This window comes from Mustela nigripes, chromosome 1 (genome assembly GCF_022355385.1).
Source record: "Mustela nigripes isolate SB6536 chromosome 1, MUSNIG.SB6536, whole genome shotgun sequence".
NCBI lineage: Eukaryota > Metazoa > Chordata > Mammalia > Carnivora > Mustelidae > Mustela > Mustela nigripes.
In genome coordinates this window covers 234,320,653-234,347,251 of record NC_081557.1, presented here as the reverse complement: position 1 = coordinate 234,347,251, position 26,599 = coordinate 234,320,653, and the positions used below count along the sequence as shown (strand labels likewise).

Here is a 26,599-nt window from a genome sequence, read left to right as displayed (position 1 = left end):
ATAGCTGGTGAAAAGAGAAATGGGGAAGGAAGCAGGGAGAAGAGAGGAAGAGGGTTGGGGGGAAGGGTCCAACCATTATAGCGTCTCAGCAAGGAAGGCTCACTTTCACTTCCTTGGAAATACTTGGTTCATTTCCAAAACCCCCAATCGAGGTGCTCCTGGAAATGGAAAAGGCTTGGGTTCTTCCAAATGCCTGCCTGTTTGACTTTTATCTGACTCGATTTTATGATGCCTTGGCAACCACACCGTGAATTTAATTTTCTCATGTGAAAAACAGACAAAAGTTCTTCCCTCTTCTCCAAAACACAACACAGCAGCTGCCCCCTTACCCCCACCACACTTCAAAGCACCAGATTGACATTTTCAACATACTTATCGTAAATCAGATCTGCTGTGCACACCAGTAAATAGTGCTAGGAAGCCAGGTGGAACCGAATCAGATTTTTCAGCCTTGACTTCCAATGGTGAGAACAAGTATGTGCTGACAGATGGGAAAAATGAAGAGGCAGGGGTGCCATGCATCTACCCCTTCAGAAGATGGAGAACTTTGCGGGCGTCTGAGGTAAGGATGAACTTGGGGTCCTCCATGATCCAGTGGTCTTAAGGGATAGGAAAAGCCAGGTAGGGTTATAATTTGGAATTCCACGTGGCCTCCGGGTACTCTTGGTGGCTCCTCTGCATTTTCTTTACAAGAGTGGATGTGAACTCTGGTACAGTTGAATGAGAAGGTGGGAGAAACGGCCTATAGGTGGCTGGTGGGATCCAAACCCCAGCTGAAAGCTCAGGCAAGAACCCCTGATCCAAGTCTTGGTTCTGGACTCTTCATGAATGTACTAGCACAAAGGACCTAGAGGAAGCGTGTCACAGCCCCCAAAGCAGGTGTCAGTCTTCCGTTCAGTGTAAATTGTCTGCAAGAACCAGACCATGTGGGAGCCTGGGTGGCTCAGTTGGTTAAGCGACTGCCTTCGGCTCAGGTCATGATCCTGGAGTACAGGATCGAGTCCCACTCGGCAGGGAATCTGCCTCTCCAGCTGACCTCTTTCCTCTCACTCTCTCATCCTCTCACTCTCTCATTCTCTCACCCTTTGTCAAATAAATAAAATCTTAAAAAAAAAAAAAAAAGAACCAGATCATGTTCTGGAGATATCTAGGGTAACGAGAAGGGTACAGGTTGGTAGGATTGTAGATGATTTTGATTTTCTTAACAGTTTTTAATAGTTTTGACTTTCCTCCCAACCACTGAATCAAAAATGTCACATTTTAAATCCAATTATTGATCGGAGCCTTTTCTTTCAAGGATTGAAACATTTTATCAGCAGCATATTTTGGGAGACTGTCACCTTCTCTAAGTTTATAAAATGATCCTGGGGGCTCACACAGTATCGAAAAAAAGAGGAAGGAAGCCATTTGTCCTTCTTGCTGCTGATCTTCAGCTGTCTTTGGGGGCACCGAACGCCAGGTGGTCTCACTTCATAGTGGCCCTCTTCACAATCCACAAACTTTGTCACAAGAATTTTTCTGGGGTTTGAGGCTGTGGCATGAAGGGTCCAACCATTATAGCGTCTCAGCGTCTAGAAGGCTACATGCAAGGGGAGGCGGGGCAGAAATTTCAAGGAAACTCCAAACACCCATCACTTTTTATAATAGTGGGAAATCAACCTCCATGCTTTGGGTCTTTGCCCCTTTGCTATGGTTTGAATGTCTGTGTGCCCCTCAAGTTCATATATGTTGAAATTATAATCCCCAATGTGATGGTATGTAGAGGTAGAACCTTTGGGAGGTAATGACGGGGGAAACCTCATGAATGGGATTAGTATTCTCCTTAAAAAAAAAAAAAAGACCCCAGAGAGCTCCCTTTCCCCTTCCACCATGTGAAGACACACTGAGAAGCTGGCAGTCTGCACCACAGAAGGGAGCCTTCTCTTTACCTTGCTGGTATCCTGATCTTGGACTTCAGCCCCCAGAACTGAGAAATAAAGGTTGGTTGATTATAAGCCACCCAGTCTAAGACTATGACACCCTTCCAATGGAGCTCCTCCAGCATCAGCTTCTGTTTCCTCTGCTCTGGGCAAATGCAGTTTAAGCCCTTCTCTTCAGGCTTGTATTGGACTGCTGGGGCTGTAACGACACAATGTCCTAAGCTGGGTGGCTTAGACAACAGAAATGTAATGTCTCACAGTTCTGGAGGCCGGAAGTCTTGAGATCAAGGTGAGGTTATAAAAAAGCCTCCTTCTAAAAAAAAATTTAAAAATTAAAAAAAATAAAATAAAATAAAAGCCTCCTTCTGCAGGCTGTGAGGGAGGGATCTGTTCCACACCTCTCTCCTTGGCTGGCCCAGGGTCACCTTCATGCTGTGTCTCTTCCCTCTCTGCATGTCTCTGTGTCTGAATTTCCTCTAGTTATAGGACACTAGTTATATTAAAATAGGATCTACTCTAATGACCTCACTTTAACTTGATTACTTCTGTAAAGACCTGCTCTCTAAAGAAGGTCACAATCTTAGTTACTGGGGGTTAGGAGTTCAATATACAAATATTTAGGGGAAACAATTCAAGTCATAACAGGCCTAAACATAAGGCAGGGGCAGGGAGTAAAACTGAAAGTTCAGACTTTTTAAAAACTAAACTTTACTTTTGGGGCACCTGGGTGGCTTAGTCATTAAGCATTTGCCTTCAGCTCAGGTCATGATCCCAGGGTCCTGGGATCGAGCCCCACATCAGGCTCCCTGCTTAGCGGGAAGCGTGCTTCTCCCTCTCCCACTGCTCCTGCTTATGTTCCCTCTCTCGCTGTATCTCTCTCTATCAAATAAATAAATAAATAAAATCTTAAAAAAAAAAACAAAACCACTAAACTTTACTTTTTAAGAACAGTTTTATATGACAGGAAAATTGAGAAGATAGGACAGAATTTCCAGACCCCTTCACCTAGTTTCCCGCTAATTAACATCATACAGTCTGGTGGTACATTTGTTATAATTGATGAACTAATATTGATACATTACCACTAAGCAAACTGCATAGTTCATTCGAATTGCTCTGGTTTCTACCTTATGTCCTTCTCCCGCTGCAGGATCTCACTGAGGATGTCACATTACTTTTACTTGTCTTGTCTGCTTAGGCTCCTCTTAGCTATAACAGTATCTCAGACTTCCCTTGTTTTTGATGGCTTTTGATGACAGTTTTGTAGTGAACAGATTAATTATTTTGTAGGATGGCCCTCTTTTGGAATGCTTCCAATGTCTGATTTTTTTCATAATTAGAATGGGGTTATGGGCTTTTAAAAGAACATCATAGAGGTAAAGTGCCATTGTTGTTACATTGTATCAAGAGTACGTACTATCAGCATGATTTGTCACTGTTGATATTGACCTGGATGACTGGCAGAAGTACTGTTTGTTGGTTTCAGTACTGTGAAGTTATTATCCCCCCATCTTTCCCTGGTCTGCCTTTTAGGAAGATATCTCTATGCACAACCTACACTTAGGAGTAAGGATTTATGTATTACCTCCTTGAAAGTAGAGTACCTACAAAATTCTACATAAATTATTTGGAATTTTTCCTGCAGAGGCTATTTCTCTCTTCTCCCTATTTACTTATCTGGTCATTTATTTATATCAGTATGGATGCATGGATACTTATTTAATATTTGGTTATAATCTAATACTTGGTTATAATCCAATCCAATAATCCAATCTAATAATATCCAACTTTATTTTGTTGCCAAAGTGTTCTGGCTTTGGCCATTGGGAGCTCTTTCATTTGGCTTCTATGACCTTTTGATATATCCCCATCAATGTAGGGTTGGGTTTTTCTGGGGGTTTTTTTGTTTTGCTTTGTTTTGTTTTTACTATTTCCCTACTTTGTTGGCACAATAAGATGCCATCTTTCTGACTTATCAGCCTGGACTCCAAGCCCAGTTTTTATGTGTTAACTTCTAACTTGTTTTGATACCCATGCCCCAACTTTTGTCCTTATTCTAGAAACTGAAATCTGCCATAGTCCTTATTTCCCACCTTGTGTGGAGCTATAACCACCTACTGACCACTGATATCCTTCCTTGATATTGACCAGAGCTGCTGCTTTGAACTATTTGCTTTGTCTTCTCCCTGGTTCCCATTGCTACACTGTCTTCACTTTCAACAACTCACACTCCCCATACCCAGCTTTGGACCTCCCCCAGCTTTGCCCCTTCCCCCAGGGGCAAGTATACCTCAATCACTGCCATGTCACCTCAGTCATTACCTCTCACTAAAAGGCTTTTTTCATTTTCTCCACAAGGAAACTCTTCAGTCTCCTTCATTTCCCATAACATATTCCGCGATACAATCTGCAAAAATAGAATTCTAAAGTCAAATCATGTGACCTCCATCTCTTTCAGATTCTTGACTCATAGTAACATATTATAGACACGTTGTTAGTAAGGAAACCAGTTTTGTTCTGTCAGTCTGCCCATGGAGTTGTTTCTGCTATTGTTGCTGACATTATGCCTGGTACTCTGCAACGCCCACTGGGAAAACATTCCCTTCACTGCTGGGAGGTAGCACTGTGCAGTGGCCAGAGCTCTGATATACCACACCACCTCCTGCTAGACATGTGACCTTGGGTGAGTTACCTAATTTCATCTTCATCTGCAAAACCAAGCTGATCATAATATATTTCTTTATAAGGACAAAAATGAGATTATTGAGGCAAGGTGCTAAGACAACCAGAATATTATACCCACTCAATAAGTGACATTTGTCATTATTATTTTTCTTATGCCCTTTTGGGCCACCTTCAGTTCTGTAATGTATAATGCCTTCAAGGTACTCTTTCTTGGCAGTAACTAACAACCAAGGATTGACCATTCTGTGCAAACATTTTAGATAATTTCCCTACAATTATTTTATGAATGTATGTGATAAAGCCCCTTTGTCATATTTTTTCTCATTTTTGCAATCTCAAGAGGTTTCCCTGCACTTTATTTAGTCACTCAAATAGTGCCTCAATTAAAAACAAATTCTATGATGGTTGGGGAAAAAGTCAGCTTGTATCTCTCCCACAAAACAGATGGGAAATGATTCAGAACAAGACAGTCTCTAGAGGTACAAATAGTGCCCTTTCTTTTGGGAAAAAGAATGACTTCTTTTTTTGTGTCTATGCCAAAGTCTGGGATGAAATTAAATTAGTCTTTGTTTATTTCTGCTTTCCTACATTATCTTCAACTGTCTTAGGACTCTGGCCATTGAAACTGTAGCATCCACCTGGAGGTTGTAGCTCAAAGAAATAAAAACACTTCTTTTAGAAACAAAGAAAAACAAAGACAAAACCTCCAAACCAATAAATTTTAACACCTACTTTGTTCTTAACTACGAAATCATATAATAATTTATTCTCTTATAGGTAGGGCTTAAGTCTTCATTTACTATCAACCCAATCTCAGGACACTTGTCAGTTTTAATTTATACACACATACATACAATGCACATGCCATTGTCCTATGTTTGTTTTGTCAGGTTTCTTTTTTTCCTTCTTTCTCTTTCTTTCTTTCTTTCTTAGAGTGAGAGAGGCAGAGAGAGAGAGAATGCATGCATGTGTGTGTGTGTATACATGGTGGAAAGGGGGTAGAGAAAACGGGAGAGAGCAAATCCTAAGCAGGCTCCACACACAGTACAGAGCCCACATGGAGCTCAATTTCATGACCCTGAGATCATGACCTGAGCAGGAACAGAGTCAGACCTAACCAACTGAGCCATCCAGGTGCCGCATCTTGTGTTTGCTTTCATGTAAATTGCATACCATTTTATTTTTCGACCTATCTCTGACTAAAAAATACCTTCCATATTGACTTAAGTGATTCACATGCTAGCCTTTATCATTCACAGCTGTAACTTCTTCCAGTGAAAACACACTCCAACTATTGATAATTAATACCATTAATATCTGTGACAACATTTTTTCACTAGCTTGCTTAGGTCAATGGTTCTCAAATTTGTTATGTGTTAGACTTACTTGGGAAGCTTTTAAAAATTGGAATGCCCAGGCTTCACCCAGGGCCAATGAAATCAGAGTTTTGGGATTTGTGAGATGCCAGCCTTAATAGTTTAAAGATGTCCAGGTAATTCCAATGCACAGCTGAGTTTAAGAACCAGAGTTGAGGAGGTGTCTGGATGTTGTCTCCTCAAGTCTGATTCTTGTAGACTTCTTTTTGAATTTATGTATAGAGAAGTTCTGAACTGGGTCTCCCCAATCAGATCAGGGGAATCTGCTCTTTAATTATGGTCACCCAAAAAGAAAAGCTGAGAAATAGCTTTTTATTGTCATTTCTTTTCTGATCTTTTTGGAAATAATGTAACAGTTTCCTTCTGAGCTATCAATAAAACTTTAGGGAATAATTGGGGATGCCTCTGGAGAGTCTTCCAAAACCCTGGGATTAGTCCATAAAATTAGTCATTTAGATGCCATGATGGTGACAATACCAGGGATCACAAATAACACTAAAGTATGGAATTACAGGTGCTCAGTTCATATAGGAAATAAAGGGATAATGACTTAAAAATTATGGGAAACATTATAGTGAAGAGCAAAAGGACATGAATTTAGACAAGCTCATGTTCAAATATGGTCCTGCCAGTTCATCAGTAACCTTGGTCCAAGGACTTCATCTTTTTGAGATTGTTTCCTTATCTGTAAAATGAGCATAATATTTCATACTCCAAATATTTGTTGTGATGACTGTTGAAAGTTTTATTAAAAAATCTAACAGTTATTGGCATATAGAGGCATTCAACAAATGTTATTTGATATTTCCTTCACAAAGACGAAAAATAATGCACTATCAAGTTGTTCATGGCCTAAATATGATTTGAATATTGATTCCTGCCTCTCACACTTGTATTCCACAATTTTAAGCAAGGTGAAGAGATCCATAGGGACAGGAAATAGATTCTTCCTAAAGAGGAACTTATAAAACAGAAGGGACTAAGCAGAGGTGGAGTATTTAAATACCACTAGTCTTCACGTTGCCTGGTTCTAACATACACAAATTTCAGTTTACCACAGTGTAGTTAAATAGCGCCAGATCTCAACAGAACATTTTAATTTCAGCTGCTATGATATGTTAACTGTGAGAAATTGTATAAATAAAATAAATTGCGAGCTCGTTTGCTAGCCCTTCCCTCCACAAGGCCCTACATAAATAATATATACAGCATGATCATGAATAATCACATCACTTCTTTCAAAGTCTCTTGATGATTGATCACTAAGCATCTGTTGTTAAGTTTTCTCACAGACAGCGAAGCCTCTAGTTGTGTTTCTTCCTTGCCTCTCAGTGATGAACTCCTGTGACATTTTCCAAAAATGGATAATCGAAAGAAGGAAGTAGCCAACCAAAAGGGAAGCGAAGCACGGAAACAGAAGGGGATAATGCTGGAAGTGACCTCCAACTGCACATGCATAGAAGAAGTAGCTGAATGTGAGAGGTTCTGGATATGCAGAGAGAAACTTAGCGAAGGTGAACTTAGTGACACAAATGAGGACAGGACTGTGATGATGCAGATGTCCCAGAGGAAGCACTCTGGGCGAAATACTTTAAAGGAATTCGCAGGTATCTTTTACAACATTGAAAGGGCAAAGGAGAAAAAGTGGGAAACTGATCCAGACTTAGAGTGTGACAATTTTCTAAGGCATAGAAGAAAGTGCTTGCTCCATTTCATGAGTTACATGATGAGAAGACAAGCATTGATCACACTGTTCTTGATAAGTTTTTGACAAAGAACTACAACACATCCATTCTCAATGTTTCTAATGTTTTAAATTACCATCTACTTAACGAATATTAGTTTTACACTCCTTTATTGCCTGTGCGATTATAGTCGACAGTAAGAGTTTTTAACATTTTGACAAAAAACTTTTAAATATCACAAACCAATGTAATTCTCTCATTGATTATTAAGATTGCTTAGCACAGTTTCAGTCACACGGTCGTTTTTATGGGTCCATGCTACCATGCAAAGCCTGCATGTCCAAGATGTCTGCAAGAGAACTTGTAGCTAAATAAGTGAGATTAAATGCAATGAACAGGAAACTTGGCTCCTCCCTCTGCTACTTCTAGGGAAAGCAAATATGAACACCTGGGCCCCTCCAAAAACCACATGGGAAAGGAACCTTATTTGGGAAAGCCCTAAATGGAAAACTATTTAGATTCTTTCTGAAGCTTAATCCTTTCCAAAGAATTTCTTTTTAGGTCTGTGCTGTGAACTTTTGCATCTGCTTCTACAGAACCATTAGTTTCCAGGGTTGTCAGCAGAATGGGGTAAGAGTACAGACCTGAAGCACTCCCATTGTGCCTGAGATGTAGCCAGTGTTCAATAAATTATCAGCATGCCTATTACAAATCTTGTTGCTGGATTCTAGGGTGACCAGCTGTCCCAGTTTGCCCAGGACTGTGGTGTTTCCCAGAATGCAAGATTTTCAGTGCTAATACTAGGATGGACCCAGGCGATCCAAGAAGGTTGGTCTCTCTGTTTGATGTTCTAGGCTCTGGGCCGGAAAGAATACTGAAATTACTGCCAGAAATTCTCTTGGGTTTTAGAAAGTGATCAGAAGAGAGAAAAATCCCTCATGCATAGTTTCCAGATTAAACTTCAGGATAGGAAAAGTAGGATGGCCCATGCTTCAATACTGCACAGAATGGTCTATAATCCATCCCAGGCAGATTTTGTATTTTTTTAAGTTTATAAAGGAAAAAAATAAATGACATATTTAATGGATAAATATCATGCACCAATCACTCTGCCAGAAGCTGAAGGAACACTAGTCAAATCAGACTCATTCCTTATTCTATAGGAGCTGACATTCTAGAAAGGGAGACTGCCATTTCTATGTCCCATGAATCACCATGAAACTACCCTTTACAGAGAGCTGGCACTGTGCAAAGTGCTTCAGACATGTGCTCTCCTTTTGTCTTCCTGACAACCCCAACAATGTACTATTACTCTATTTTACAGATAAGGAAACTGACATTTGGAGAGTTTGAGCTGTACAAAGTCACAACGCTAGTAGGTATGATAATTAATCTCAGGACCAGGTTTGTAGTGGCTGAGAGCATGGGCTCTGGGGTCAGCAAATCTGCATTTGAATCCTGATTTCCACTGGCTTGCCATGTGACAAATGCCAGTGAGCTGCTGCTTCCTCCTCTGCAAAAATGGGGTTGATCTTAATATCCACTTGTGAGAGTCATAAAGATTAAATGAGAAATGCACTTAGCATGTGCTTGACATGTAGTAAATGTCCCACAAATGTTTACCATCATCATCATCCCCAAACCCATGTATTTCCCCTATAGCATGGGGCTTCTTCCCTTTCTAGGGACATTCTTAGGGGAAGGAGAATCAATGAAATGCTTTAAGAATTCAGGGGTGAGGAGACTTTTTCAATCTGTGATGATCAATAAAGTTCTCTTGCAACATTGGAATTTTCTGCTCGTGAATGGATGGATGTTCCATGAGTTTGGGGCAGGGAGCGTAGTCCAGACAGAAGGAAGGATTTTAGCTGAGGCAAAGAATCAGGAAAGCACAGTGAGTTTGGGGAGCCGTATCTACCTGTGGTTAGAGTGTAGGTTTCTTGTAAGGAGATAGGTGGAAGTCCTCACAATTGAGGTGATGATTCCAGAAAGCGTGTCAAGGACCTTTCCTTCATTAAGGGACTCTCACTATCTTAGATCTAGAATTGCTTCACCTGCGCTAGTTCCTTCCTGAGGCTGCCCCCCGACCCTACCAATTGCTGTCTCATCTCCATCCCTCTTATGCAACATGCTGGAACCATGGTGCGATGCTCGAACCGCATTCTCAGATAAGCTTGAAGCTCTTGCAGACAGGCTGAGGTTGGCGGTGGGGCAAAGGCTGAAAGAGAGTCACAGGGATTAGATTGTCTGTAGGGGGACCAGAAAGATAGCACTTGTTTCTCAAGATGGATGAGTTTCAGGTTTCCTGGCTTTTTTCTAGAGGGTTAAATCAAATTAAAAAACAAAACAGAACTGCCTGTGGCACATATTTCTCAGAAGGTCTGTTTGTGAAAAGAAATTCACAGGGAATTTAGAAGGATGAGCTTTTACAGAAAGGGAGGAATACAGGGGGAAATCTCTGGAAAGAATAGAGGGAAGGAACAAATGCCATGTTAAGATCGAGAGAACAATAAGTGGCCTCTCGGTAATGCAGGCAGAAAGAAGTTGCTCTGCCCGGAGGGTATTATGGGCTAAACTGTGTCTCCATCAAATTTGTGTGTTGAAAATTTGATTATATTTGGAAAGAGGGTCTTTGAAGAGGCAACTAAGGTTATATGAAGTCATTGGGATGGGCCCTAATCCAAGATAGCTGTTATTCTTATAAAACAAGGAGATTAGGACAGATACACAGAGGAAAGTCCCCGTGAAGGTGAAGGGAGAAGAAAATGAACTTCCTGCCCCAGGGCAGACCCAGTGACCTGTGTAAGCCGTGTGTGGGGCTCTTCCTGGGGGATCCTGGAAGGAGGGCTCAGCATTCCAGTCTCTCGTCAATGGAAGCAAACCATCTAGATTCACTGAGGATTGGAAGAGGAGGAGGCGGGGGAGGAGGGTCTCATCACACATCAAACAGTAAGCAACTTCATCCATAACCTGTTAAGATACTATCTCCTTAGTCCTCCTCATCCTGGGTCTTCCTCTCAACCTCCATCTCAAGCAGACCCTCAGATCTCCCTGTCATTTACACAGTGTAAGGTAACCTCCAATGGTTGGCCCCTGGGGACTCAGCCTCTCCATTGGTTTGCCAAAGCCTTGATCAACCAAAGTTCACCTCTCCTCAGAGCATATTTTGCTGGTAAGGAAACTAGCTTCCTTTTCTGTATGTTTTAATCTTCTACTGGGCAAATCTATGCCACCTTTAACTCACCTATCAGACTTTTCTCCTGTAAGAAGTATGGGAAGAGAAAACAAGACCCAAGACATAGTTTTAGTGTGCGGCGCATGTAAAGGGGTTCCTGCCTCGCTAGGCTGGGCTGAAGAGGTGGTTATATAGGAAGGGCAGCCACCATCCTGGACTCTAATAACAGAAGGAAGGAAGCAGGATCCCAAGAAGAGTCCATGTGGAGGAGAGGGGATGTTGGCGGTGAATCTGAGGAGGGAAGAGCAAGTGTAAAAATGCTCAGGTGGGAGCAAGCCGGCATGCTGGGCGAGAGGGCCAGGGAGGAAACCATTGTGGTGTGCAACGGTGGGGGTGGTAAGAGAAGCAGGGCTGCCTATGGGGACTTCACTCCAAGTGTCAGAATCTCAGAGGACTGAGGCTCACCTCATTACCTCCAGTCCTTAAACCCTCCCTATGCCTCGGAACCACATTGCTCAGTCCTGTCCCCTGAGAGCACCCCCCTCCACTACCTCCACTTCCTTCTCTTGATTTAACTTTGCTATCGGGGAACATCTCTCTATTTCCTGGTGAAATCGAAGTTTTTTATTTGTTCGTAACTGCAGGGTCTTCGAGTCTGTCCCAGAGGGGTCTTTGGATTTTCTGGGGACACATGCTCCGAAACTTGCCATGTGGAGCCCAGCGTCTCACCACGCCATGGCATGCTTGTCTGAGGGCTAGCAGGCATTCTATCCCAGGGAGACATCTGTGGCTTTGAGGCCGCCTATAGTCTCAAATCCTGGACCCTTGCTCACTTTCCACTGATTTGTTGCTTCTCCACCCGCTGGGGTTGGCCAGCTCTGCCTCACTGCTGTGGCTACATAGTCAGCCCACAGATCTCCTTTGCAGTCCTTGCCTTATATTCTTGTCTCGGGTCTTAGCTTTGGGAAGCGCTTGCTGGACAGTCCACACAACAGAGGGACTTCTGCCTCTGGTAAACCCACAGCAGCATGTGAGCCTAGAGCTAGGGAGTGGGATTCCTCTCTGTGGTGGTGTCTCCTTTCCCCTCCCAGGACAGAATCTGACTTCCCAAAGACTTAGATGTATCCATTGAGGCCTGCTCGCTCACACATCAGCCTCCCACCTGGATTTTAGGAGGGAATTTCTTAGAGAAAGTTGCTCCTAACGTCACACACACTCGCACTTGGGGATGACATTCAAAGGCAGCCACACCCAAGCCCGGGTCACTCCATAGCTCCCCTCTGCCGGCATGGTAGATCTGAAGAAATTTGTGATGGTGCCCATTCAGCCTCCTCTCTCTCTCTGGCAGTCAGGTTGAGGGTGCCCCCCGGCTCTCTTCTGAAAGAATGGCTCAATCTGAGCTGAAGCTGTTTCCTCTGCCTTGAAAATCCTGGGTGGGACTTGGGGAATGATAGCCCAAGTATGGCTGACTTCTCACAGGAAGCCCTGGTTTCACCCCAAGCCAACCACATATTTTGACAACACATTTTTTTATTTCTAAAATGAAATATAGAATATATATAAAGCATATAGAGTAATGTAGATTATATACTGGGAATATCATGAGGAGAAAGAGAACAGAGTTAACCTCATGGTATAGCCCCTCCACCCCCAAAAGTGTTTACTTGGAGCAAACAACAAAACTCTATTGATCATTTTGGTTTTCCCCACCTCTAGCCAATGAGTTCCCTCTTCAGCCATCATCTGATTGCTGTCCCCACCCTTAACTCCCCAATACTTTCTCTGAACCCTTTTCACATGTGAATTCTGCAGTTGTTGAAGCCAAATTGATGGGTAGTGCTGCTCAAATCTTCTGTATTCTTGTTAGTGATATTCTCAAGTCGTCTTTTGCTCCCTCTACCCACACGGTCTCTGTTTCCTCTGAGCTCCTTTCCCATTTGTTTGATTGTTTGGTTGGATTTTGGTCTCCATCCTTCATATTAGTTTTCCTCAAATGTCTAATGATCCTTGGTTGTCCATTTATAGTTAAGAGTGACACACTAAGGGGCACCCGACTGGCTGGCTCAAGTCAGTGGAGTGTGGGACTCTTGGTCTAAAGATCGTGAGTTCAATCCCCATGTTGGGTATGGAGATTACATAAATAAATAAATAAATAAATAGATAAACAAAATAGAAATTAAATCTTTTTTTAAAAAAAAAGAGTAAGGCACTAAAAAGCTGGTGAAAGTTTTGTGTATCTACACAGGATTTGTTGATTGGTAGGCTTTACAAAAAGTGACTGGGTAGGACCCGAATGGAGGTATTCATTAATTTGTGTATTTCTAAGTCTTTTCTACTGGAAGTTCTATTTCTCTGGGAGTCAAGAGAAGAAAGGCGGTTATCGGTCTTACTGTTCAGTATGCACTTAACCCCCTTGACTTCAGCAAGGAGCTATCTACTTGCCCTCCTTTGACTTCAATACAAATTTCCCATTTGGTTTCCCTGGAGAATAAACCCAGGGGCAAAGGGAAGCTGCCTAGTTCTTCTAGGGGAAAGTAGGAAACTGGGTATCTGATTACTCTATGTTAAGGTTTTGGATGAATTCTGATATATCCAGCCTACCTGTCACTGGATGATGGTGAACTGGGACTTCTAGTTCCTGAGTCTTTCCAGGGTGTTATGTTACAAATGGGTTGCTTTTTCAATTACCATCCTCTGACTCAACAGAGTTAGACTCAGCTTTCCTCACTTTTTTATGTTCTTCACCTTCTTCATCTTTTTTTTTTTTTTTTAATTTGAATGTTTAGAAAAAAATCAATTCATCAATGGATGATGGAGATGGGGAACAAAAGGGAGCTTTGGAGGGCTCACAAAGGAATGGGCACTTTGATCAGGTCTTGAAAGGTCAGTTGGGTTGGATTGTTTTGTTTTGTTTGAGCAAGAGTCAGTTGGATTTTGACTGTTGTAAGATTGGCCAGAATATAAGAATATAGGGAAGAAAATTCTAGGTCAAAGAAAGCACATGAGCAAATGAGGAGCAAAGTGATTTAGCTTAAATAGTTCCTTTAAGGAAATCACCACTTCACTATCAGCTTTCTACAGGCAAACATTTGGCCCACTTTTGTCTTGTCTCCTCTACTTTTGTCTTTTTCCGTTTTGATCTTTTAAAATACTGTCAATTTAATGGGACTTAGAGGTAGAGTGGTTATAAATGCCTTTGCTTAACCGAAGGTTTTTCAACCTTGATACTGTTGACATTTGGGGGTCTGATGACTCTTTGTTGGAAGGAGGGAAGGAGCTGTCCAGTGCATTCTAAGAGGTTGGGCAGCATCCCTGGTTTCTTCCCATTAGATGTCAACAGCTCCCAGTCCCCTACTGTGACAACCAAAAGTGTCTCCAGACATTGCCTGACAAACATCCCTTGCTGGGGGAGTGGTTTGTAGGGAGTGGAGGTTTGTCCAGCTGAGAACCACTGGTTTAATCCACTTTTTATTAGATATCTAGAAAAATATATGCATCAGTGGATGTTGGGGGAGGGAAGAAATGGGGGTTTTGGAAGGTGACACAGGAATCGGCATTTTGACTCAGTCTTAAAAAACAACTTGAATTTTGAAGGTAGAAGATGGACTAGAGTGTTAGAATTGTAGGAAAGGGAATTCTGGGCAAAAGAAACCACATGAAGAAATGGGAGCAAAATGACTGATGCTGAATAGTCTTCTGTAACCCCAGTGTAGGGTACCCATAGCAAGGGAAGAGTCTTCAGAGATAGGAGGCGGATTACAGAGGCCTTGACTGCAAAGATGTGGAGCATGGACCTTTCTTGCTGTGATGTGATCACATCTTTGATTCTGAACAATGACTCTAGAAAGTGAGACCTGAGTGCTGGGAGATCGGTGAGGTGTCCACTGTGGGTGTCAGTGGGGAGGACACCTGACTGGGACACGGGAATTGCAGAAAGAATCTTCCAGTGTCTTCATTTCAGTTCTAGTAAAAGGAACTGAAGGGAGGTGGTCAGAGGTTGAGCAGCAGGGTTAATGAAGCCCTCTGACATATATCTTTGCATATTAAAAGAAAAACCTGTCTTCATTCGAGGAAAGTACCTTACCAGTGGGAATTTCAGAAGGCTGATACTCCTATGACCACACCCATGAGACAACTTTGGTGGGGTATTGGCAGCCCGGAGTCCAATTATAGCAATTGCCTATAACAAATAGCACTGATGCTTGAGGTTAAAAAGGGAACTAATGCTTCCTAATGAAGACCGTTTAAATTTGCATTTGAAGGCAAGGTGGTCCACAGAAGAGCTGAAATACTTTCAGAGGGAACATCACTGCCGCCACCCTTGACACCTCAGCTCCTAATCTTAGTAAGAGAACCGGAACTACCCTTTTATCTCAGGTCTGCTTGGAAGATCAAGCCAATTTGGCTCTTTGACAGCTACTGCCTTGTTTTGGTGGTTTTCCTAATTACTTTGTTTTACAGGTATCAAACTCATGAAGAGCAAAGAAGAGAGGAGAGAGACATTATTCAGAGATTTGGGAATTTGGGAGTTAAAGAGACAACATTTATAGATAGAGCCTTCCTAGAGGTAAGCTTACAAACAACTTTTCCCCCTCCCCACTTTCAATTTTTACCTTACTACCCCATCCTCCTCATGAGTGAACTGTTGGGGGAAGTTCTGGTGAAAAGTGAATACTTCCTGATTTGAGTAAAAGAAGAAAAAAAGTACAGAAAGGAGATATGGTTTTGAGAGCAAAGGGGAATTGACTAAATGTGAAATCTTTAGTGACTGTATGAACTTGGGAGTCTCCATGTTGAGCTTCGAGCGGCTCAAGGTTCTGGGAGGCCTGGTGGGGAGACATTCCCATGTGCTGATGGAGTGAGTCGGCCTTGATGGGAGGGTCTCCATGTGACACCTTCCACTGAGATCTCATTTTTTGGCCTGGCTTCCCACAAAGGCATGTTACACAATTGATTGCCACAAGCTTAGGAACCTGTTCCATTGGTAGAGAGAATGACAGGGACGTTTGAAGATTCTGGAGGCGTAAATAATGCTGGCAGTGACTTGCTGCTTGAGAGGCTAAAACAGTAGCTAGGGGAGAATATGTGGTCATTGAATTTCATCTCACCTCCTTTGAATGAAATGGGATGAGAGCCAGACACAGTTTAACACATGATTCTCGATCCAAATACCCAAGGGGATTGAAAAAAAGAAAAACTGATTTTCTACAGTTTGTTAGTCTTAGTCCTCAGAGTTCTTTTTTTTCAACACATTTTTTTATTTGGGCACACTAGGCCCAAATGCAGTGGTGTGCTGACCATCTGCTTCCAGGTGGGTGGAGATTACAAGAGTGTGCGTTTCAGTATTGCCCAATGCAAGTCCATGGTCACCATGATAAGGGATTATGCCTATTGCCATGTCTGTGTGCAATAATAGTTTGCTGATCAGGTAGGGCGCTGTTTTCTGAAAGCTATTAATAAGTAAGTGTCCTAGATACAGATTTGACTTGGGAAGAAAAGAACAAATATTGGTAAGCTATGTTACAATCAACAAATGCTATTTTAATGTTCTTCCCATTGCCCAGAAGGAGAGCAGTCATTAGCTAAATAAAAGCCATGGAGTAAAGACCTAAATTTCTACATGGGCTCAAATTGTGATTTGCTCAACATTACCAGGCTTTCGCTTGGATTGAGGAACATGCCGTTGGTAGATACATTGAGAACAGGGGTATCACTGGGTGGTCAGTTTCTTTTTGTTCTTTTTCTTTTCTTTTCTTTCTTTTTTTTTTTTTTTTTTTTAAGATTTTATTTATTTATTTGACACAGAGAGATCACAAGTAGGCAGAGAGGAAGGTAGAGAGAGAGAGGAGGAAGCAGGCTCCCCGCCAAGGAGAGAGCCCGATGTGGGGCTCGATCCCAGGACCCTGGGATCATGACCTGAGCTGAAGGCAGAGGCTCTAATCCTCTGAGCCACCCAGGCGCCCTCAGGCGTATTTATTTATCTATTTATTTTTAGTAATCTCTACACCCAGCATGGGGCTTGAACTCATGACCCTGAGATCAAGGGTGGCATGCTCTTTGTTTTGTTCTTTTAAAATTCTGTACATGTCAATTAGTCACTAAAATAAGTAAATCTTTTGAATGGTTTTCTTGTTCCTATGATATAATGGGGTGCCTGAAGAGGACTAGACCTTGATCTTACAACTTGGAAAACTGTCATTTGAGGATTAAAAGCACTTTACCTCTGTTGGAAGGAGCCTGCAATCTGTCTTTGGTACAGATCAGTCTGGAGGATGCTACTTTGTGGTCCTGTTCGGCAGGCCCAGATACCAACGATAATGATGTCTAGCACTTATGTAGAACTCACCATGCACCAGGCACCCTTCTAAGTGCCTTATATACGTTAATACTTTAAATCCTTAAATGGCCCTGTGATGTGATATCCGCGTTGCCCAGATGAGGCGACTGAGGCACAAGGATATTAAAGAGATTGACTGGCAGTACACGGTAGAGCCGAAGTTCAAGCCAGACTGATGCCAAATTCTACACTCTTAATATCATGCCTCCTCTTAAGATAACCATGTTGGGGCAGACAAGGGTGTTGCCAATCAAAGGGACATCCACCATCCAGGACTAGCTTGTGGAATATGGACTCCCAGGGATTCCCAGAAATAAGCAGGCAAGACTGAAGCATGGCGAAGAGAATCTGAGCTCCACGGTTAAGGAAGATGGTGATTCAGACTACCATAGGAGCATTAAAGACTGGTGAAGTTGAGGATATCTGAGTTACCTATGCTTTTGTAGTCTAAAATCTGAATTATACTATTTATTTCTAAGCTGTGATCACAGGAGATGATCGATGTAGGAAAAGAATACAACTTATTATATATCTGCTTATTCAATCAATATTTATTGAGTGTCTACTGTCCTATCTGCACCAGATAGCCGCATGAGACAGAAGACCCTAGAACACTCTTCTGAAGGGACAAACATCCTGAGCTACAAGTCTGGAGGCTCTGGTTTCCCATGGTCTCCTTGGCGAGTGCCAGTGGCTCAAGGATTGGCCTCGATTTCTCTATCCTCTCTGCTGGGACTTTTGTCCAGAGCATTCTCAGGAGTTCTAGACAGGGCCACCCAAAAGTGAATGGTGGTCGCTGGCAGAACCGGGAGAAGCTGAGGGAACCCACAAAGCTGAGGGGCTCTTGCCCATGGAGTGCAAGGAGGAGGGAGAAACTCGGGAAACACTTACCAAAAAACCTTCCCTTCCCCAGTACTCTACCTCTGTGGATCTGGGAATAGTACCTGACCTAATAAGGAGTGGTTTCCTCTTCATTTATTCCATGCAGTGCCAATGTTCCTATGTTTTACTATAGACATATTAATGTGTTAGATTGTGTGGAGTCTGCCCGGTCCCGCCAGGTGTGAAAAGGTATGATCTGTGCACTAGATGACTCTGCCGGATGCCTTTTGTTTGCCCAGGCCCACGGTCTGCCCTCCGTCACCTTCTGCTGGTCCTGGGAGACCAGCCGTGTGGATCCTTCCGTGGGCACCTCTTGCTCTCTAGCTTCTGCTTGGATCGGCCAACAGGAAGCAGCCTTTGAGGTCAGAGACAGCAGGAGAGAGAGGTGGGGGTATTTATGCCCCTGGCTGCCCTGCCACCGGGCCATGGGGAGGCAGCGGCTCAGTTCCTCTAGGAAAGGCCACAGCTTTTTGTGAGACAGCCTCTCCTGGAGTGGCATCACAGTCCTATCTGGATTCCAGTTAGCACCCTCTCCCCTAACCCCTCCAGCCTATGAATACCAATGCGATGCAATCCTTAAAATATAAGATACAATTATAGGACAGAAAGCATCATCTAAAAACTGTCTAGGTGGTCGAGAATGGTGGAATACGAGCAATTGCGACTTGGAGTGTGGAGACGGTCATTTATTGTGTCCAGAAGACAAAGGCAAGAAAACAAGGGAGATCCAACGAAGTTCAGAGAATGATCATTTATTGAGCATCTATGACGAGCCCAGTTCACCCACAGGTATCATCTTGCTCAGTTCACCCAACAGCCCTGCAAACGCTGTTATTTATTCCTATTAGAGGATAGGGACTTGGCTGTGCTCATACAGCTAGGAACCATTGCTAATTAAGTGGCGGGGCCTGAACTTGAACTGTGCACCTCAGGACAGGACAATAATTGGAGCTTCTGCCCTGGGCACCTCCCAGGATGAGGACATCCCTCCCCAGCACTGCTGGGCTAGAAGAAGTGGACACAAGGCAAAGGAGGCTAGGGTATCACAGACAATGATGGAGTCCGGATACTGAATCCTTCCCTACTTTGGCAGAGGGTGAGCCAGCGGAAAGGGGCCCGAGGCACCAGGACTAGGGGAGAAATCACCGCTCCGAAGGGTGAAAACATGCAGAAAGAGAGCAAGCTCTGAAAACTAACCTCAAGTACATCTGAGAAGACTTTTCTGCCTACTTTCAACCCTACCAGACCAAGAAGAGAGAAGGTCTTTATTTTGGTCCTTTGTTTAATGGAAACCATGAACGTAAGGACCACCAGCCCTCCTGATACCTCAGAATATTGTGCAAATTTTATTTTATAGAAGCTTCGTACTGAGAGGCTCTTAAATGGGACGCCATTACCCTTTAGAATCAACAGTTGAAGAGTGGTCTTGTGTTTCCAAGAAGGAATTAGCAAGTACTTCTTCCATGAAGAATTCAGACTGTTCTTCAGATGGTACCGCCTAGAATTAGAAGGGTGTGGTAGATTAGAGCCCGGATTTATAATCAGACAGAACTGGATTCAAATTCCAGCTCAGCTAGGAAGTAAATGAGGGAATAGGTTGGCTATGTACAAGACAGATACAATAATAAGGGTTTCTACAAGAAAGAGGTCTTTTCTTCCTCATTTAATAGCCTGAGGTGGGTAGCCTAGGAATGGCATAGAGGGAGGGTACGCTAGGACACTGTAGGGAACCACTCCAATTTGGCTGTTCCACCATCCACACAATGATGTCTTCAATGAAAGGTACAAGATGTCTCATGGCTTCCTCACCTGTCTCAAGTAGCAGCATGGGAGAAGAGGGGATGGGTGAGGAAGCTCCTCCCCTTTAAAGGCAATTTCAGGAAGTTCCCCATACTGTTCCATTTCCCTTCATGCCCCCTTGGCCAGATCTTAATCTCAGGTCTGTACCCAGGCTGAGAAATGAAGTCTTTACTCTAAAAGGAACTATGCCCCGAAAATCAGAGGTCCTGGTCACTATGGGGCCAGCTGTGTGACTTCAAGCTAGTTAATGAACTTCTGTGTCTCAGTTTCTGCATCTGTAAAATGGGAATCATAAAAGTCTGCTTTGTAGAGTGGAAGTGATGATTAAAGAGGAATGTGCTTCAGCACTCAATGAAGATAGCTATAATTATGATTGGTTTGCTGAGGCTGGGAGCACTTTGGGTCCCACCCTTGCCAGGATCCAGATTTTCCCACTCCTTTTTCAATGTAAGCTCATGTATGTATCCTTTAAAAACCTTTCTGGTTAGGGTTTAGTGACCAAAAAAGTTACACGCCAACAATGAAAACAAAAAGTACGTTCCACATTATTCCTAGGAGGAAAGGAGTTGGCGGTGGCTCTGATTTCTTTCCCCATTCACTAGCCTGTGGAACAAGGATCGGGGGTGGGAGATGGGGGGAGAGGAGCCGAGTGTGGCCCCATCTTCCGCTGCCCAGTCATGCCCAAAGCTTATCTTTCATCTCCAAAACTCAGCAAGCCAGTTTCAAGCCGAAGTATGCCAATTCCCCACGCAGAGCTCCTGCTTCCATTCTCCACAGCCTGGCCCCCGTCCAGCCCACATTTAGCTGGAAGTTAGAAATGAATTATGATTAGAAACTAATTTTCACCATTGCTCAGTTTGCCTCTTTCTGGCTTTGTTTTTCGAGGCTGGGTGAGAATGCAGGTGCTGCATCAGACAAGAGGGAGAAACTTCTTCCTTCCCGAAGTATGGCTTAGAACCTTGTTGGGGAATGCGTTTGCTCTAGGATGTGGCTGACCCGTTTTAAAAGGACCCTATAAAATATCTGGAGTTAAGAGAAGCTACCTGAACATCTCTGAGGGGTAATTAGTGGTGTGGCTTATAAAATACCGGCCCTCCATACCTGTGGCCTGAAAGGCACTCTTGTTTTCAGGTGACCACTGTCACCTGTGGTCAATCACTTGTTGCAGCCCAGCCCTCCCACAGCCCCCGGGGCTCCCACCTTCCTGCTGCAGCATCCTCGGTCTGTTTTCGTAGTCGAGCTCCCTGAGCCCGCCCTTAGCACCGTTCGACCTCAGAGTTCTGTTGGCAATTCTTACCAGCTTTCAGGACATTGTTTCCTTGCCCCATTCCTCCTCATGGAAAGAATTATCTCCTTAACTTCATCACTACATCTGGCAGCAAAGACTGAGAGCCCGGGGCAGTTAAAAACATGCATATATTTTTTTTTAGATCCGCAGGGGTTCCAAGTTCTTCTTCTTGGCTGTAAATCATCAGAGAATGTCCCAGCTGGAAGGGTTCCATTCTTAAGACACAAAGATGCTAATGAAAGATGCTATAAGTCAGTAGCTTTTCTTACTTCCCTCTCTCTTTCCTCTCTTCCATCTTTCCTCCCTCCTTCTAGAGCCCTCCCTCCCTCTCTTCCCCCCTCCCTTCTACCCTTCCTTCCTTTCCCACTTTTGCTTTGCTTTCCTTCTTTCTTTGGGCGTACATCAATCACTGTGATTGCAATAAACAGCCCAAGGTTTGGGGGTTTTCGTGAACTAAGGCTCACCCATCCTAGCTAATCACTATTTTGTTCTCACTACAGTAAACTTACTTGTTGCCCTCTGCACAAAAGGGAACCAAAATGAATTCAACTCCACACTCTGGTTATCCACAAAGAGGACCTATCCCTCGACGTGCATCACTGGCAGCAAAAACTTGGGTTTTCCAAATGGATTCAATGTCTCTCGATTCCATCTGGATAATAGACGTTGCAATGTCAAGCCAAGTCAGCTTCGGTTTCTGCGAGGAGTAAGGGCCACGTGTAGAACTGAAACCATTCCTTTTCAATGTCATTTATTTTCTGGCAACAGTTTTGGGAATCTCCACTGTGATACGAGTAAAATCAGCACAAGGCAGCAAAGATTTCCTCCTCTGAATCTTTTAATCTTTTTATGTTGATTCTTTGCCACCGAAACCTAAGGAAATAACTTGGCTTAAATATAATTGCCATGCATTACCATAACCTGTTGCTAGGTGTGGTTTCCAAACAGTTTTTATTTCCCATGTATGTTCTTTGATAATAAAATAACATGACCCCTCTAGTAATTAGTAATGCTTTTCAATAATCACTCATGGAAGGAATTGGCATAACCCTACAAGTCTAGTTGTGTTTCAGATAAGAATTTGTTCATAGATATTTATTTATTTATTTAATAATGGAAGGTGTTATAGACATGGATCAATATTATACTTCCCAACACAGAAACCAATAGAAGCTCAATTGGAAAGCTCTGATTCTGCTGTTAGACTCAGAAGCAAAAGCCTAGAAAAGAGCAGTCTGTATTTTTGAAAGTTTGCTTATTAAAGAAAAATATCTTATTTCTTCAAAGGAACATTAAGCAGAACGTAAAAGATTCTGGGTCATGTGAAAGGACTGCGAAATGGCTCTTCTAAACTCACAGAAATTGGCTGCAACTATTTTCTTTCTTATTCTAGAAAAAAGAAGAGCTTTTTCTATGATGTGTTAAAATAGCTCAGAAGGCTTTATTCAAAGAATGGGGAGAAACATTGCGTTTTCAGTGATTTTAATACCGAAAAGTTTGCAGGAAATGCTCATAATTTAAACTGAAGTGAAAGAAAGTAAAATGCAAAATATCACGAGGCTTTTTTATAAAAACTGTAAACATTTATATTAAAAAATTGAAGAAACACACACTAAATGTTAGCATTTGTTTTCTCTGGATGTTGAGACACTTTGTTGGTAAAGTTTACCTTCTTTATCCTTTTGTGCCGTTTTCCATTACCACAGCGATTAGATTATATTTCTTAAGGGAAATTATGATTTTAAGAAAACAGATTAAAATAATGGACGGCCTTCTCTCCCAACAGAAATAAAATTAGGGAAAAATTTAGAAAAACGTGTTGCTTTGGGAAAGTGAAACTTTGAATATATATTTTTTTCTTCTTTATTCTAAGAGTTAGCAAACTTTTCTGTAAAGGGCCAGATAGTAAGTATTTTATGCATTGTGGGCCATATCCACCTTGCCATTATTGTACAAAAGTAGATGTACACAACACATACACCCATGAGGACAGTCAGGTTCCAATACAACTTCGAATATTGACACTGAAATTCGAATTTCATGTATTATAAACCATCATTCTTCTTCTGATTTTTTCTCTATCATTTAAAAATGTAAAAACCTTTCGTAGCTTGTGGGTCATATAGAAACACCTTCAGTCTATCCTTTGCCAACCGTTGGTCTATTTCATTATTTTATATTTCCCCCCAAATGTAAAATAGATACTTTAATTTTTTCCCAGTTTTCTTAACTTTAAGAATTTTAAGAATATCAAAAAATTTAAAAATAAATGCATATACTCAGGTCACTCATATGATAAGAGTTTACTCCCGAGGGTGGGAGCCAAGGCCAGCTCTGCTTGTCCACGTGAAATCCGAGGTCTGCGCGGGAGGTCTGTGCGGTCAAGGTCAACAGGAGGTTAGAATCTAAGTCACACAGCTGGTGTGGCTTCACCGTGCTGATGAAAGGGAAACGGGTCTTACCCAACAAACCTGGCCACGTCAGAGCCATCAGAAGCCACTCTGCTCAAGGTATCTAGCAACGGTTTCTGTGACATTTCTTGAAGCTTCCTCAGGACCTCATTGTGGAGGAAGCAATAATTCCCCTGTGGTCACCACGAGGGCTGAACCGGGGGCACTTTCCCCACTCGCATGAGTCAGAAGTAACCCCACAAGGGTACCTCACTGGTTCAAAGAGGATGTTGTTTACAGGAGAGGGGAGAGATGAAGCCAGAGGCCTGAGCGCGGTTCAACGTCAGTAATTCTGTGGTCCTTCTAAGTGACTGTTGTAGGCTGTGGTGATTTGGGGGTGGGACTGGAATAGAGCTAGACCCCCCCGCTTGTTTGTTTTTCAAGTGTTAACAGACTGTTTTGCTGAAGGCTTGCTTATTCCTGGAGTCTTTTGTTATTGTTGCTTTTGTTGTATTTTAAAAAATAAAAGACTTTTTTTTTTTTTCTTTTCCTCCTTTAACTGTTTCATTACCTAAATCGGGAGAAAACAGACCAATCTTGGCAAGATCACGGATAACTGAGGTAGAGGGACAGTGGGTATCTTGAGGAGGGGCTGCATCGTAAGAGACTGTAAAGGCTGTGAAGTCGGCCCAAAGGATATCTCAGGGAAGGCAAGGCTTGTAAGTCAAATCATCAATCAATATGTCTATCACAATTAAATACTTATCACAATTAAATACTATTAAATACTTATTGAGCTCTGGATCTCTACAGCCCCTGGTACATTCTAGCAACTCTCCACATGTCTGATCAGACAGTCACAGTATGCTTCCAGGGCTGATGGGAGGTCAGTGGAAAAGTACAGGGAACTTTCTTTTTTTTTAAATGTTATTTTACAACATATTGAAGAATCCAAATTTTGCTTATCCGAAGGGGGGCTCAATCAGGGGACATTATAGAACTAATCAATATCCCTTAACAATTTGTGTAACAAATTGTTTCTTACTAGTCCGGATTAAAAGAACAGAAGCCTGTCTCTAGGTTTCCTATTTTACTTGGTAAAGAACGTCTCCCCACCACCCGAAGGCACACCTTTTAAGGATTTGAAGAGGAGGATGAGTCTGCTTCATGCACTGTGGGAGGAGTCCTGACTTTGGAATTCCGGAGGTCCTACAAATGATTTGTGTTAGAGCTTCTCTGTGGCTGGTCTCCAGAGGATCACCCTGTGCCACATGGCCATCAGGATACCCCCTGGCAGGAGACCTGGGTTGGAGTGTGACTCCCAGGGGCTGAAGAGCTAAAAGCATCATAAATGTCCTCCCAGTTTGAAAGAGATGCTCTTTTATTCTGTGTTAAACCAGCAAGAGCTGTAGGTAATCACTGGAGGGAAAGCAGTGGATTTAGGGGATCGGGCCCCTCCAGGTTGTGGGCATGGGTGGGGAGGGCGAGTGGCCAGGCACCAGGATGTTAAGAATGCTTCAAATTTTGTCCTCTTGCACGCTGAACATTGTCTCTTGCTGGCTGACAGAGGACAGCACTTCTTAGGGATAAGGGACATTTCCACCAGGAGCTATGTCGTTTTTGTCGACATCAGAACACTTTGTAAGTGCATGTCCCTGGAGTCACAAATTGGAAATTTTTTTTTTTTAAAGATTTTTTATTTATTTATTTGACAGAGAGAGATCACAAGTAAGCAGAGAGGCAGGCAGAGAGAGAGGAGGAAGCAGGCTCCCTGCTGAGCAGGGAGCCCGATGCGGGACTCGATCCCAGGACCCTGAGATCATGACCCGAGCGAAGGCAGCGGCTTAACCCACTGAGCCACCCAGGCGCCCCACAAATTGGAAAATTTTACTTGTTTGGCAGAAATTGACTGTACAGTTTTTTTCAGGGTCACTTTATTTCCGTATAATGTAAATTTCACTGTATTTTCCAAGGTATTTCCAGCTTCCCATGATGCCTAGCATGTAGTGTGTACTTAATAAATATTTGTTCAAACAAGAATAAGGTTCTTATAAAATTAACTGTACTCTTACCGGGTGATCCAGCAGTCACATTCCTTGGTATTTTCCCAAAGGAGTTGAAAACTTATGTCCCTACAAACACCTGCACATGAATATTTATAGACGCGTTATTCGCGATTGGCCAAACTTGGAAGCAACCAAGATGTCCTTGGGTAGGTGAGTGGATAAATGAACTGTGATATATTCAGAAAGGGAATATTATTCAGCACTGAAAAGAAATGAGCTATCAAGCCATGAAAAGACAAAGAGGAACTCTAAATGCATATTCCTCTGTGAGAGAAGCCAATCTGAAAAGGCGACATGCTGTATGATGTTACATATATGACACTCCAGGAAAGGGAAAACTGTAAGAGTAGAAAGGTCCATGGTTGCCAGGGGTGGGTGGGGAGGGATGAATGGCTGGAGCACAGGGGATCTTTAGAGCAGTGAAAATACTCTGTGTGATACCACGATGACGGTTACATGTCGTTCTACAGTTGTCCAAGCCCAGAGAATGACAACGCTGGGAACGAATCCTAACGCCAATGATGAACTTGGACTGTTGACAGGCGATGTGTCAGGTGTAGGCCCGTCAACTGTAACAGCGTGGGGGCTCCGTTGGTGGGGGCTGTTGATAATAGGGAGATGAACCTTGTGTGGAGGCAGGGGCTGTATGGGACATTGCTTCCCCTCAATTTTGCTGTGAACCCTAAACGACTTTCAACAGAGGTCTTAATTAAAAAAAAAAAAAGTAAGCAAGTACATGAATCCATAAGTGAGACTATGGCAAAACCGTAACTTACCCATGCGATTGCTGGAAGCATCATCAATGAAATGACAGTTTTTCAACAGTCCCTATTAGTAGGGCGTGACTCAGAAATCTGCAGAGAATTTTTCCTGAAGATTAGATATTCTGTCATAGGAATCGGTCACTTTTTTCAGTCCCCCCAAAACAATCTTGCTGAAGCTTTAGGCAAAGAAGATCCCCAGAAACAGCCCACAGCTCTTACCTACCATTTCCTA

The 26,599-nt window shown here is 42.8% G+C and overlaps 1 long non-coding RNA gene across 1 annotated transcript; it reads left to right on the top strand.

Annotated features, from left to right (window-relative positions):
* Positions 1-15,130: 15,130 nt before the first annotated feature.
* On the top strand, positions 15,131-22,180 carry LOC132015489 (uncharacterized). The gene is made up of 3 exons (XR_009403705.1): positions 15,131-15,217; positions 15,302-15,407; positions 21,648-22,180. It is a non-coding gene; the product is annotated as an uncharacterized LOC132015489 (long non-coding RNA).
* Positions 22,181-26,599: the final 4,419 nt, after the last annotated feature.